Raw genomic sequence first — 11,426 nt, 5'->3', positions numbered from 1 at the left:
TAATTTGCTACTAGAAGACTGTTCAAAGTTGTGTTCAATAACTCATTTTCTACATACAACACCCCAAACTAAATATAACTTATTCCCCCTTAACTCTCATGTACATCACAGGTAATTTAATGCCCTTCCTTTAACCATTCGTTTTCTACATCTTGAATTATTAACACTACCATGTTTTAATGTCTTTTTCCTTTATATCAGATGAAGCTCTATGTTTTTAAGTGCCAGAATATATAAGAAAGTCAGTAAAATAAATCTGATCAATCAAAGAGAGCCACCCATAGCTCTGCTGTGTCATACACTAAAACTTAATGACTTTTTCATGTTTCTTAGGTTCATTTAATACTGTTTTTCATTTAGGTTTTTAAATGGCTATGCTAAGAAATTTATCCTAGTTACTTTGTAATCATATTTGTTGGTAGTATTAACAACAGCTATGAATTTTTTCAAGTCTAATATATTCCAGGAACTGTACCAGGCATATGTATTCAACAGTATTTGCACAAGAGCTCTGAAAAATAGGTGTTAACTTGCTCAAGAGCACAGAGTATGTCATATGGTATTTGATCCCAAATCAATGTGATATTATCATTTATTTTCCTTTAAGGACAGTGATATAAGAGGACCACTGAGTTATATACTGGTTTGAGTCAATTAGTTGTACAATATGTCACCACATAGATATTGCCAGAGTGGGTGATCTCTTCCTTCCTCACCAAACCAGGTGCTTTCCTCCTAAAACCACATTCTCAGTCCTTCATAATGAAGCCCATTTTTCTTTCTAGGTTATACGTATAGCAGCTCCATTCCATTACTGGACCATCTAAACAAAGAAAGCATTTACATTGATCTCCTATGTGCCCAGGATGGGTTTGAAAAACATTTGGTAGGGGAAATCAACAGGATATGGTGATTGACTGCCTATGGGAGGTGACAGAATTAGAAAATGCCTTGAATGATCTTCAAGTTTCTTAGGGCTCCTGGGTGGCTCAGTCGGTTAAGTGTCTGTCTTGGCTCGGATCATGATCTCAAGGTCCTGGGATCAAGCCCTGTCTTGGGCTCTCAGCTCAGCAGAGAATATGCTTCTCCCTCTGAGGGAATGCTCTCTCCCCATCTCTCTAATAAATAAGTATTTTTAAAAATGAAAAAAAAAGAAATCTTGCCATTTGCAACAATGTGGATGAAGCTAGAGTGTATTATGTTAAACAAAATAAGTCAGAGAACGACAAGTGCTATATGATTTCACTCACATGTGGAATTTAAGAGAAAAAAAAAACAGATGAACATAGGGGAAGGGAAAAAGAGAGAGAGGAGAGATAGAGAGAGAAGCAAACCATAAGAGACTCTTAATGATAGAGAACAAACTGAGGGTTGATGGAGGGAAGTGGGTTGGGGATGGGCTAAATGGGTGATGGGTATTAAGGAGGGCACTTGTGATGACCACTGGGTGTTATATGTAAGTGATGAATCACTAAATTCTACTCATGAAACCAAAATTACACTATATGTTAACTAACTACAATTTAAATAAAAAATTTTTAAAAAGAAAAAAAGCTAAAAAAAGGAATTTATCTTATATGTAATAGGATTTTAACTTGACAGAGAAAGACAAATATCGTATGATCTCACTTCTTTGCAGAATCTAAAAAACAAAATAAATGCGGGGAACAAACTGATGGTTACCAGAGGAGAGGGGTGGGCAGATGGGTGGAGGATACAGTCTTCCAATTATGGAATGAATAAGTCATGGGAATAAAAGTTACAGCATGATTCAACAACTTTATATATTAGGCTGTGTTCACCACAAGTGTAGCTGCCATCTGTCACCATACAGTGCTATGACAATACCATTGACTACATTCTCTATGCTGTAACCTGAAACTAATATGACACTGTATGTTAACTAGCTGGAATTAAAATAAAAACTTAAGGGCGCCTGGGTGGCTCAGTTGGTTAAGCGTCTGCCTTTGGCTCAGGTCATGATCCCGGGGTCCCAGGATCGAGCCCCGCATCGGGCTCCCTGCTCCGCAGGAAGCCTGCTTCTCCCTCTCCCATTCCCCCTGCTTGTGTTCCCTCTCTCGCTGTGTCTCTCTCTGTCAAATAAATAAATAAAATCTTTAAAAAAAAAAAATAAAAACTTAAAATTTTTTTTTAATTCTAAAGAAAGAGACAGTGGAAAATTACAAATACACTCCTGAGGCTCTTGAACCATATTAATATTATGACTATATAGACATTTACAAAATATTCTCATATCTAGTATCTCATCTCGTTCTCATATCAGCTATGCGGAGTACACAAGGAAAAAGATGTATCTAATATTTAAAATTTGAAATGAGCCCACCGGGGCGCCTGGGTGGCTCAGATGGTTAAGCGTCTGCCTTCGGCTCAGGTCGTGATCCCAGAGTCCTGGGATCGAGTCCCGCATCGGGCTCCCTGCTAGGCGGGGAGCCTGCTTCTCCCTCTGCCTCTGCCTCTCTCTCTCTCTCTCTCTCTCTGACTCTCATGAATAAATAAATAAATAAATAAACATTAAAAAAAAAAGTGAAATGAGCCCACCAAGCTCTCACAGCTATAAATGAAAACACTCAGGCTAGGACCAAGATTTTCTGTGTCCCAGTTTTCTTTTACCCCACCACCTTCTCTCTAGGTTCAACTCTGCTCCCACCCATAAAAAATGCCCCCCCCTTTTATCCCAGGTCACTCCTTTTCATATGACACCTGAATAACCTTCACCACTTCCCTGCCTCTCCCAGGCCTCTTTCAAAAGCTGCCCCAGATGTTTAAATCCAATCCTGCTTTTCCAGATACAATTATCTATAACTCAGCTTCTAGTGCCAATTATCCCTACAAATATCATTCTTAACCCTCTCTCCAAACCATGATCAATTAATTCCTGATCCTCCTGAGATCCCTCCCAAACTTAGAAGCTGTTTCACACACCCACTCCTTCACCCAGACTCTAACGCCCTAATGTCTACACAGTAGTTCTCAGATGTCGGCATGCAAAAGAAACACATAGCAAGTCTGTTATAACAGATTGCTGGGCCCATACTGAGTTTTAAGTCAGAGAGGAGCCTGAGAACTTGCATTTTAACAATTTTTCAAATGTTGCTGGTACAGAGACTACATTCTTGAGAACCTGCTCTGTCCTTACACAGCCTTGCTCCTAAACACAGTAGTGTTCTCTCCTGGAGCTCTTGCTATGATTGAATTCATCTACCCCTCAGATTCTCTGCCTCATCTTGTTTGTTCTCCTTCTCCCGATACCAGTGAAAGAATTCATACTTCCTACCTCTGAGCCATTTACAGTGCTAAAACTTCATTTTTACTAATATTGCATCATGTAAGTCAACAACATTACAAATCTATTTTTATAGAAGACTAAGTTTTTCAAACAAATGTCTTCAAGCTATACTTAAAATTGAAAGTGGAAATTCTTTACCTAATGTTAACAAAATTAAGTAAATTATGTATAAATAAACAATTTTTAAAATTTAAGTGCTTATAGGTTTGGCATCAAGATAAAACAGGTATATTTTGGAAAGACAGCTCACCCTCCCAACCCCAAATCCACCCAGCCCCATGTCTGTCTGTCTGTCTGTCTGTCTGTCTCTCTCTCTCTCTCTCTCTCTCTCACACACACACACACACACACACACATTCTTTCTCTTTCTCTTCTCTCCCATTAACCTGTCCCACTCACTCCTCTCCTCCACTTCATCCCCCAGGTAGATGGGGTCCTTAGAGGAGGATACCTCCACCAAGAGGACAATTTTCCCTGCCTCTCTTGGATATTTATTCTGACCTCTGTGTCTTACTAATCAAAACACTGGAGGAAATATACACAAATATAGGCAGGATTAGATGCATGCACAGAGATACATGAACAGATGCTTCCCAGTAAACATGCTGGAGGACTATGGATCCTACTCAGGAGGGACATGTAAATTCTTAATAATGACTGGCATGAAAGATACATTTCATTTGGTTCAGAATACTAAAGGAAGGAAGTCTATGGGGTCACAAATACTGCTCTCCACCCATGAATGAGCCTTTTAGGTTATTAAACGAGGATACTCTTGTGGCTGAAGATTCCCTCACATCTTCCTCTTGGAGCCAGAAACAGCATGAAGGATGTAAGGTGTAAGGAAAGGTATGTAAGGAAATTCTGCCTGCATCAGTGCATCACTGTTCCTATACACCCACTGCTGTCAGATACTAAGAGCATGCTGGTTCTTCCGTAAATCCATTCATTCTTTGTTCCATTGTTCTTTCTTAAGAACAACATGTTAGGTCCAGCAGTTCTCTTTTCCTAACACACTTCTGTTTGGGGTAATATATTCACATTAAGGACTCACTCTAACATCACAGAGTTCCCACTATACAACTCACTTAGGGAAAATGGGGTTCAAATGTCTTGGATATTTTGGGGGACCATTAAATCTTCAGTTAGAATGTAGCCTGAGTCTTGTACTGCTTTGTTTCTAATGTTGGTCAGTAAAGTTTTGGTTGACAAATATCCTTCGGCAAGGGCAACTAAAGCAGGATGTTCTTATGTTTTCAGAGCTCTTGATAAGTGACAAGTGGGAAATGGAAATGAAGAAAGTCATAGGCAGACTCCTGTGTCCTTTAGATTTACCAAATTCACCAAATTTACAAATTAACCTTAAAAATATAAATATTTAAAGGAAAAAGAATCCCTGCACTCGGGGCAAGTGGCATAAATCTTGAGCAAGCGGTTGGGGTTATGGAGGAGGATGTGTCTTCCTTATCAGTTCATACAGAATGGACTATCCATGCTCCTTGTTCCTCCTCATTTCTCCAACTGTTCATTTGTTGTATCACTTGAGGTGAATAGAAAGATTAAATATTAAAGTGTATCACTTGAGGTGGAGGAAGCAGAAATGGATGCAGTGAGATTTCAAATTATCTGTGAAGTCCATTTATCCCTTTTTCTGATCCTGTATTCCACAGGTAACTAAAATTTCACTGTAGGACAAATGTTAAAAGGTCCTGGACATCAGGAAGTCAGATGACCAAGAAGGAGGTAAGATTTCTGAGGTCTGGTTCCAAGTCAAAAACCATGAACTGGAATTATATTTTTCTTAGTGACAAGAGCTTCCTGACCTGTGAGTAAAGTAAATCAATTCATGTCTCATATCTCTGCCTACTGTCTTGAAAAGCCAAAAATATCTCATTTATGTCAAATAAAGTTGACAATCATGCTACTACCCTCACTACATAGATTTATCTAAGTTATTATGAGCCAAAATAAATATCTTTTTCAGGCCCACAGTATATAATTGGGTATGTGCTATGAAACACACAGATCAAGACACTGCAGATGTAGGGGGCAGTCTTGATTGCTTTTATAAGTCAGAAGTTCCAAAAGGGGAGGAATTTTATTTTTCATGCTTACCATTGTACCCCTGGACTTAGCACACTGCTGGAAATATAACAGTTAATAAACATGTGTTTAATGCCTAAATGAATAAGTAAATGGATAATGTGCTACAATTTAAATTCAATATTCAACTTTTTTTTATTACAAAACCAAATAACTGTATTTTCTGACCAAAAATGGCAGCATGTGGTCTGGCAAATACAGGTAGAGTTATGGGAGGTATATTCGAAATTACAACTCTCCTAGAAATTTTGATACATATGGTCATAATTATAGTCCATTGAACTAACTTACTTGGACAAAATTTAGATTTTCATAAAAGTCATGTTTATTACAGAGTCCTTTTTCATCATTCTAAAATTATTGTTAATCAATACAAATACCCAAAGTTACCTTGGCAATAAAACATTTACCCTCTCAGTTTGCTCCAGGTTGATCAAATACTGAGAAGCAGGCCTCATGCTCTCTGAAGATTAAATGGCATAAGGATGCAATTTTGTATCTTAACAGGAACATTAATAATATGGTCAATTATCTACATATGTAGTCAAGATATTACTAAATTTAAAATACTGATGGTGGTTTTACCCTACTAAATATTTTGAATTTTAACCAGGAAACTTTAGGACAAAGAAATAAGCCTGGACATGGGGCACCTGGGTAGTTCAGTCAGTTAGGCAGCCGACCCTTGATTTTGTCTCAGTTCATGATCTCAGGGATTCGCTCTCTCCTTCTGCCCCCCACCCCTTACTTACTTAATTAATTAATAAGCAAACCAGCCTGGATCGATAGTTCTAGAAAAGTTGTTAGCAGCATCTAAATTTATACTCATGCCTCAATTCCTAACTCAGCCAATATGAGGAGGATCTTTCTGGTCTTAGCATATCCTAAGGTGAACTTTCTAATTCATTATTTAATTTAGGTAAAAGCAAGATGATGAATGGAAAATTATGGTGTTTAAGGCTTAATTCCCAGCAAAAAAAAAAAAAATGAAGGTACATGGTCTTGTATACTAGACAAAACTGGCATACCCAGCTGCAAGTTACCTCAAAAGACTAGCCATGATGTAGAATAGTGCAGTTTAGAGAGAAACAAGCCAGGAAAAATGGTGGCATCCAAAAAAAGTCATGTATATGGGACATAATAGCTTCCAACTGTTATTTAAGCCCCCCCACCCCTCATCACCATAATAGAAAAGGAATGAGACTTATTTTGTATAGCTTCAGCAAAGGAGAGTCCCAGGATCAATGAATGCATAGAAGTAATAAGGGAGAGATTTTGCTCAACATAAAGTACTTTGAGAGAACCAGAGTTCCTCAAGAGGGAATGAGCTAAATTGTTCTATAAATCCAGATGCCACCTAGCAGAATGTGACTTAGAGGGCGCTTCATAAATGATTTTCCCCACCACTGTACAGAATCCTGAGGTCTCTGGAGCACCTCCCTCAGAGCAGAAAAACAAGGGGGCTCAAGACTCCCACCACAGAGTTCCACTTATCTGCTTTTTACTGGACTTTTGTATGTGAAATTCTAAGAAGACAATTTATTGCTTCAGATTCATATTCAATTTTGTTTCAAAGTAAAAGAATGTATCCAAGGTGTATATTTACATTTAAGATATCCAAGAGGCAATGATTTTAACATGAAAGATGAGACATTACTGAGACTCAGGGTTATAGGAATATTTGAAATGAAGTGAGGTTTGCTCCAAACCAATCTCCAAATGAGCCAATGTATCTAGGAGCTCCTGCCTTTGCACATTTAAGTAAACCCCTTAAATTTCTCTGAACTTCAGTTTTCTTATCTGTAAAAGAGAAGAATGAAGCACACCTCCCTACAGCTTAAAGGGTCATTTGGAAGATCAAATGAGATAATGTAAAATAAAAATACTTTGTACATTTACAAGTGAATTGTTAGCAAAACCTACAAATGTTCATTATTATTCCCTCCTTAGTTACTTCTGTTTCTCTAACAGCTTTGGAATCCCAGAACACAACAATGCATTTTGTGACTGAGTTTGTCCTTCTGGGTTTCCCTGGTCAAAGGGAGATACAGAACTTTTTCTTTTCATTCATCCTGGTGGTCTAGCTCCTCACCCTGCTGGGGAATGGGATTATTGTCTGTGTAGTGAAATGGGACAAGCGGCTTCACACACCCATGTACATCTTCTTGGGAAACTTTGCCTTCCTAGAGATCTGATACATTTCCTCCACTGTCCCGAACATGCTGGTCAACATCCTCTCTCAGACCAAGACCATCTCCTTCACTGGATGCTTTTGAAATTAAATGAAATTATTTCTTTTTTTCACTGGGTACCACAGAATGTTTCTTCTTATCAGTCATGGCTTATGATCGATACCTTGCCATCTGTTGCCCACTACATTACCCCTCCATCATGACTGGGAAGCTCTGTGTGGTCCTGGTCTGTGTTTGCTGGGTGAGTAGATTTCTCTGCTATCCGGTCCCCATTGTTCTCATCTCCCAACTTTCCTTCTGTGGACCCAACATCATTGACCACTTTGTGTGTGACCCAGGCCCATTGTTTGCACTGGCCTGCATCCCTGCTCCTTCCACTGAGCTCATCTGTTACACCTTCAACTCACTGATGATCTTTGGGCCCTTCCTTTTCATCCTGGGATCTTACACTCTGGTACTCAGAGCTGTGCTTTGTGTTCCTTCTAGTGCTGGCTGAACCAAAGCTTTCTCCACATGTGGGTCCCACCTAATGGTGGTGTCTCTATTCTATGGAACACTTATGGTGATATATGTGAGCCCAACATCAGGGAATCCAACAGGAATGCAGAAGATCATCACTTTGGTATACTCGGCAGTGACTCCACTCTTAAATCCCCTTTTCTATATAGTCTCCGAAACAAAGACATGAAAGATGTCCTAAAGAAAGTCCTAGCATTAAGAACTAACCAAAACTGAGACATCTTTAGAGGGTATTATGCTAAGCAAAATAAGTCAAAGGAAGACAAATACCCTATGATTTCACTCATATGTGGGATTTAAGAAACAAAACAAATGAACATATGGGAAGGGAAGGAAAAATAAAATAAGATAAAAACAGGGAGGTAAACCATAAGAGACTCTTAGCTCTAGGAAACAAACTGAGGGTTGCTGGAGGGAAGGTGGGTGGGGGGATGGGGTAACTGTGATAGGCATTAAGGAGAGCACTTGATGTGATGGGCACTGGCTGTTATATGCAACTGATGAATCACTAAACTCTATCCCTGAAACTAATAATATACTTTATGTTAACTAAATTGAATTTAAATAAAAAATTGGGAAAAAAACAAAGAGAAGCAGAATTTGTAATTTCTGACCTTAATTATTTATAAAAACAATAGAGAATGGCTTCAGTAAGTCGTGTTCTGGCTCATACTTAAGTAGAGGAAGATACTTTTTTTTCCATAGTTCCTTAGCTGTTCAAATTCAGCTCATCAATGGAAAATGCTAAATAAAACATTTTAAACATGCATTACCTTGCTAAGTAATTACATTTTGTTATTATATATGTTATTTGTCTTTGATGTATCTTCACTGCTTTAATCTTAGCTAGTGGAAAGAATGAAATGCATGTGTACCTGGAGCCTTTCAATAGGAGTGCAATCTTCTAAATTCTGAAAATATTCTTAAAGACAGTGGACCAAAGGGCCACCAAAAAATAAATAAACCCACCCAGTAATGGACATTTGCCATTGTTTAAAGCTGTCTTTCACACCAAAAACAGAGTATGCTTCATACTTCCATCACTTAAAATTCAAATTCTCCCACCATTCAAAGCTCTCATTCACTACACTGCTCCACTTCTAAGCCCTGCACTTCACAATGATCAATCTATATATTCTTCCAACCGGACATCTTTATTCAAAGTGATTCCCCAAATCAAATGTGACAACACCACTTGTAATATGGACTAACAATGTCCTAAACATATTTTTATGCCTCTCAGAAAGCTATAGGGTAAAGTCTCAGTCAGAAAAGTATTAAGAGAAAATTATACCAAGAACAAACTCCATCTTTGTGCCCAAACCCCATGTTGAAACAGGAAAGCCATTAGCTGAGAGGCCAATCTACTTAAAATGAAAGTATACCCTTTTAGTTATGGCCGGACTAAAAATGAAATTAGGTGTTCCAGGAAGATAGGCTTGTTGGTGCTAGGTGATTAAATACTCTCATACAGCATTTCTCAAATCTTTTCACCACCAGAGTGTTTGGCAACAGTGGTCAGAGAACATGGGGCAATATTCCTTTTAAAGTCGAAGTTGTTTTTTTTTTTTAATTTTATTATGTTATGTTAGTCACCATACAATACATCATTAATTTTCGATGTGGTGATCCACGATCCATTGTTTTCGTATAACACCCAGTGCTCCACGCAGTACGTGCCCTCCTTAATACCCATCACCGGGCTAACCAATCTCCCCTCCCCACTCCCCTCTAAAACCCTGTTTGTTTCTCAGAGTCCATAGTCTCTCATGGTTCATCTCTCCCTCCAATTCCGCCCCCCTCATTTTTCCCTTCCTTCACCTAGTGTCCTCCGTGCTATTCCTTATGTTCCACAAATAAGTGAAACCATATGATAATTGACTTTCTCTGCTTGACTTATTTCACTTAGCATAATCTCCTCCAGTCCCATCCATGTTGATGTAAAGTTGGGTATTCATCCTTCCTGATTGCTGAGTAATATTCCATTGTATATATGGACCACATCTTCTTGATCCATTCATCTTTGAAGGGCATCTCGGCTCTTTCCACAGCTTGGATATTGCGGGCATTGCTGCTATGAACATTGGGGTGCATAGGGCCCTTCTTTTCACTACATCTGTGTCTTTGGGGTAAATACCCAGGAGTGCAATTGCTGGGTCATAGGGTAGCTCTATTTTTAAATTTTTGAGGAACCTCCATACTGTTTTCCAAAGTGGCTGTACCAACTTGCATTCCCACCAACAGTGTAAGAGGGTTCCCCTTTCTCCACATCCTTTCCAACATTTGTTGTTTCTTTCCCTGTCCATTTTTGCCATTCTAACTGGTGTAAGGTGGTATCTCAATGTGGTTTTGATTTGAATTTCCCTGATGGCTAATGATGATGAACATTTTTTCATGTGTCTATTAGCCATTTGTATGTCTTCTTCAGAGAAGTGTCTTCTCATATCTTCTGCCCACTTTTTGACTTGATTATTTGTTTTTTGGGTGTTGAGTTTGAGAAGTTCTTTCTAGATCTTGGATACCCGCCCCTTATCTGTAGTGTCATTTGCAAATATCTTCTCCCATTCTGTGGGTTGCCTCTTTGTTTTGTTGACTGTTTCCTTTGCTGTGCAGAAGCTTTTTATCTTGATGAAGTCTCAAAAGTTCATTTTTGCTTTTGTTTCACTGGCTTTTGGAGATGTATCTTGAAAGAAGTTGCTCTGGCCAATGTCAAAGAGGTTACTGCCTATGTTCTCCTCTAGGATTTTGATGGATTCCTGTCTCACATTGAGGTCTTTCATCCACTTTGAGTTTATCTTTGTGAATGGTGTTAGAGAATGGTCGAGTTTCATTCTTCTGCATGTGGCTGTCCAATTTTCCCAGCACCATTTATTGAAGTGACTGTCTTTTTTCCATTGCATGTTTTTTCCTGCTTTGTCAAAGATTAGTTGACCATAGAGTTGAGGGTCCATATCTGGGTTCTCTATTCTGTTCCATTGGTCTGTATGTCTGTTTTTGTGCCAGTACCAAGCTGTCTTGGTGATCACAGCTTTGTAATATAGCTTGAAATAGGGCAACGTGATGCCCCCAGCTTTGTTTTTCTTTTTCAGCATTTCCTTGGCGATTCGGGGTCTTTTCTGATTCCATACAAATTTTAGGATTGTTTGTTCCAGCACTTTGAAAAATGTCATTGGAATTTTGATTGGGATGGCATTGAAGGTATAGATTGCTCTGGGTAGCATAGACATTTTAACAGTGTTTATTCTTCTGATCCATGAGCATGGAATATTTTTCCATCTTTTTGTGTCTTCTTCAATTTCTTTCAT

The 11,426-nt window shown here is 38.6% G+C and overlaps 1 pseudogene; it reads left to right on the top strand.

The window, feature by feature from the left end:
• Positions 1-7,335: 7,335 nt before the first annotated feature.
• LOC110585311 lies at positions 7,336-8,337 on the top strand (annotated as a pseudogene).
• Positions 8,338-11,426: the final 3,089 nt, after the last annotated feature.

This window comes from Neomonachus schauinslandi, chromosome 9, assembly GCF_002201575.2.
Source record: "Neomonachus schauinslandi chromosome 9, ASM220157v2, whole genome shotgun sequence".
In the NCBI taxonomy this organism is placed as follows: domain Eukaryota; kingdom Metazoa; phylum Chordata; class Mammalia; order Carnivora; family Phocidae; genus Neomonachus; species Neomonachus schauinslandi.
This window is presented reverse-complemented; position numbering and strand designations above follow the sequence as displayed.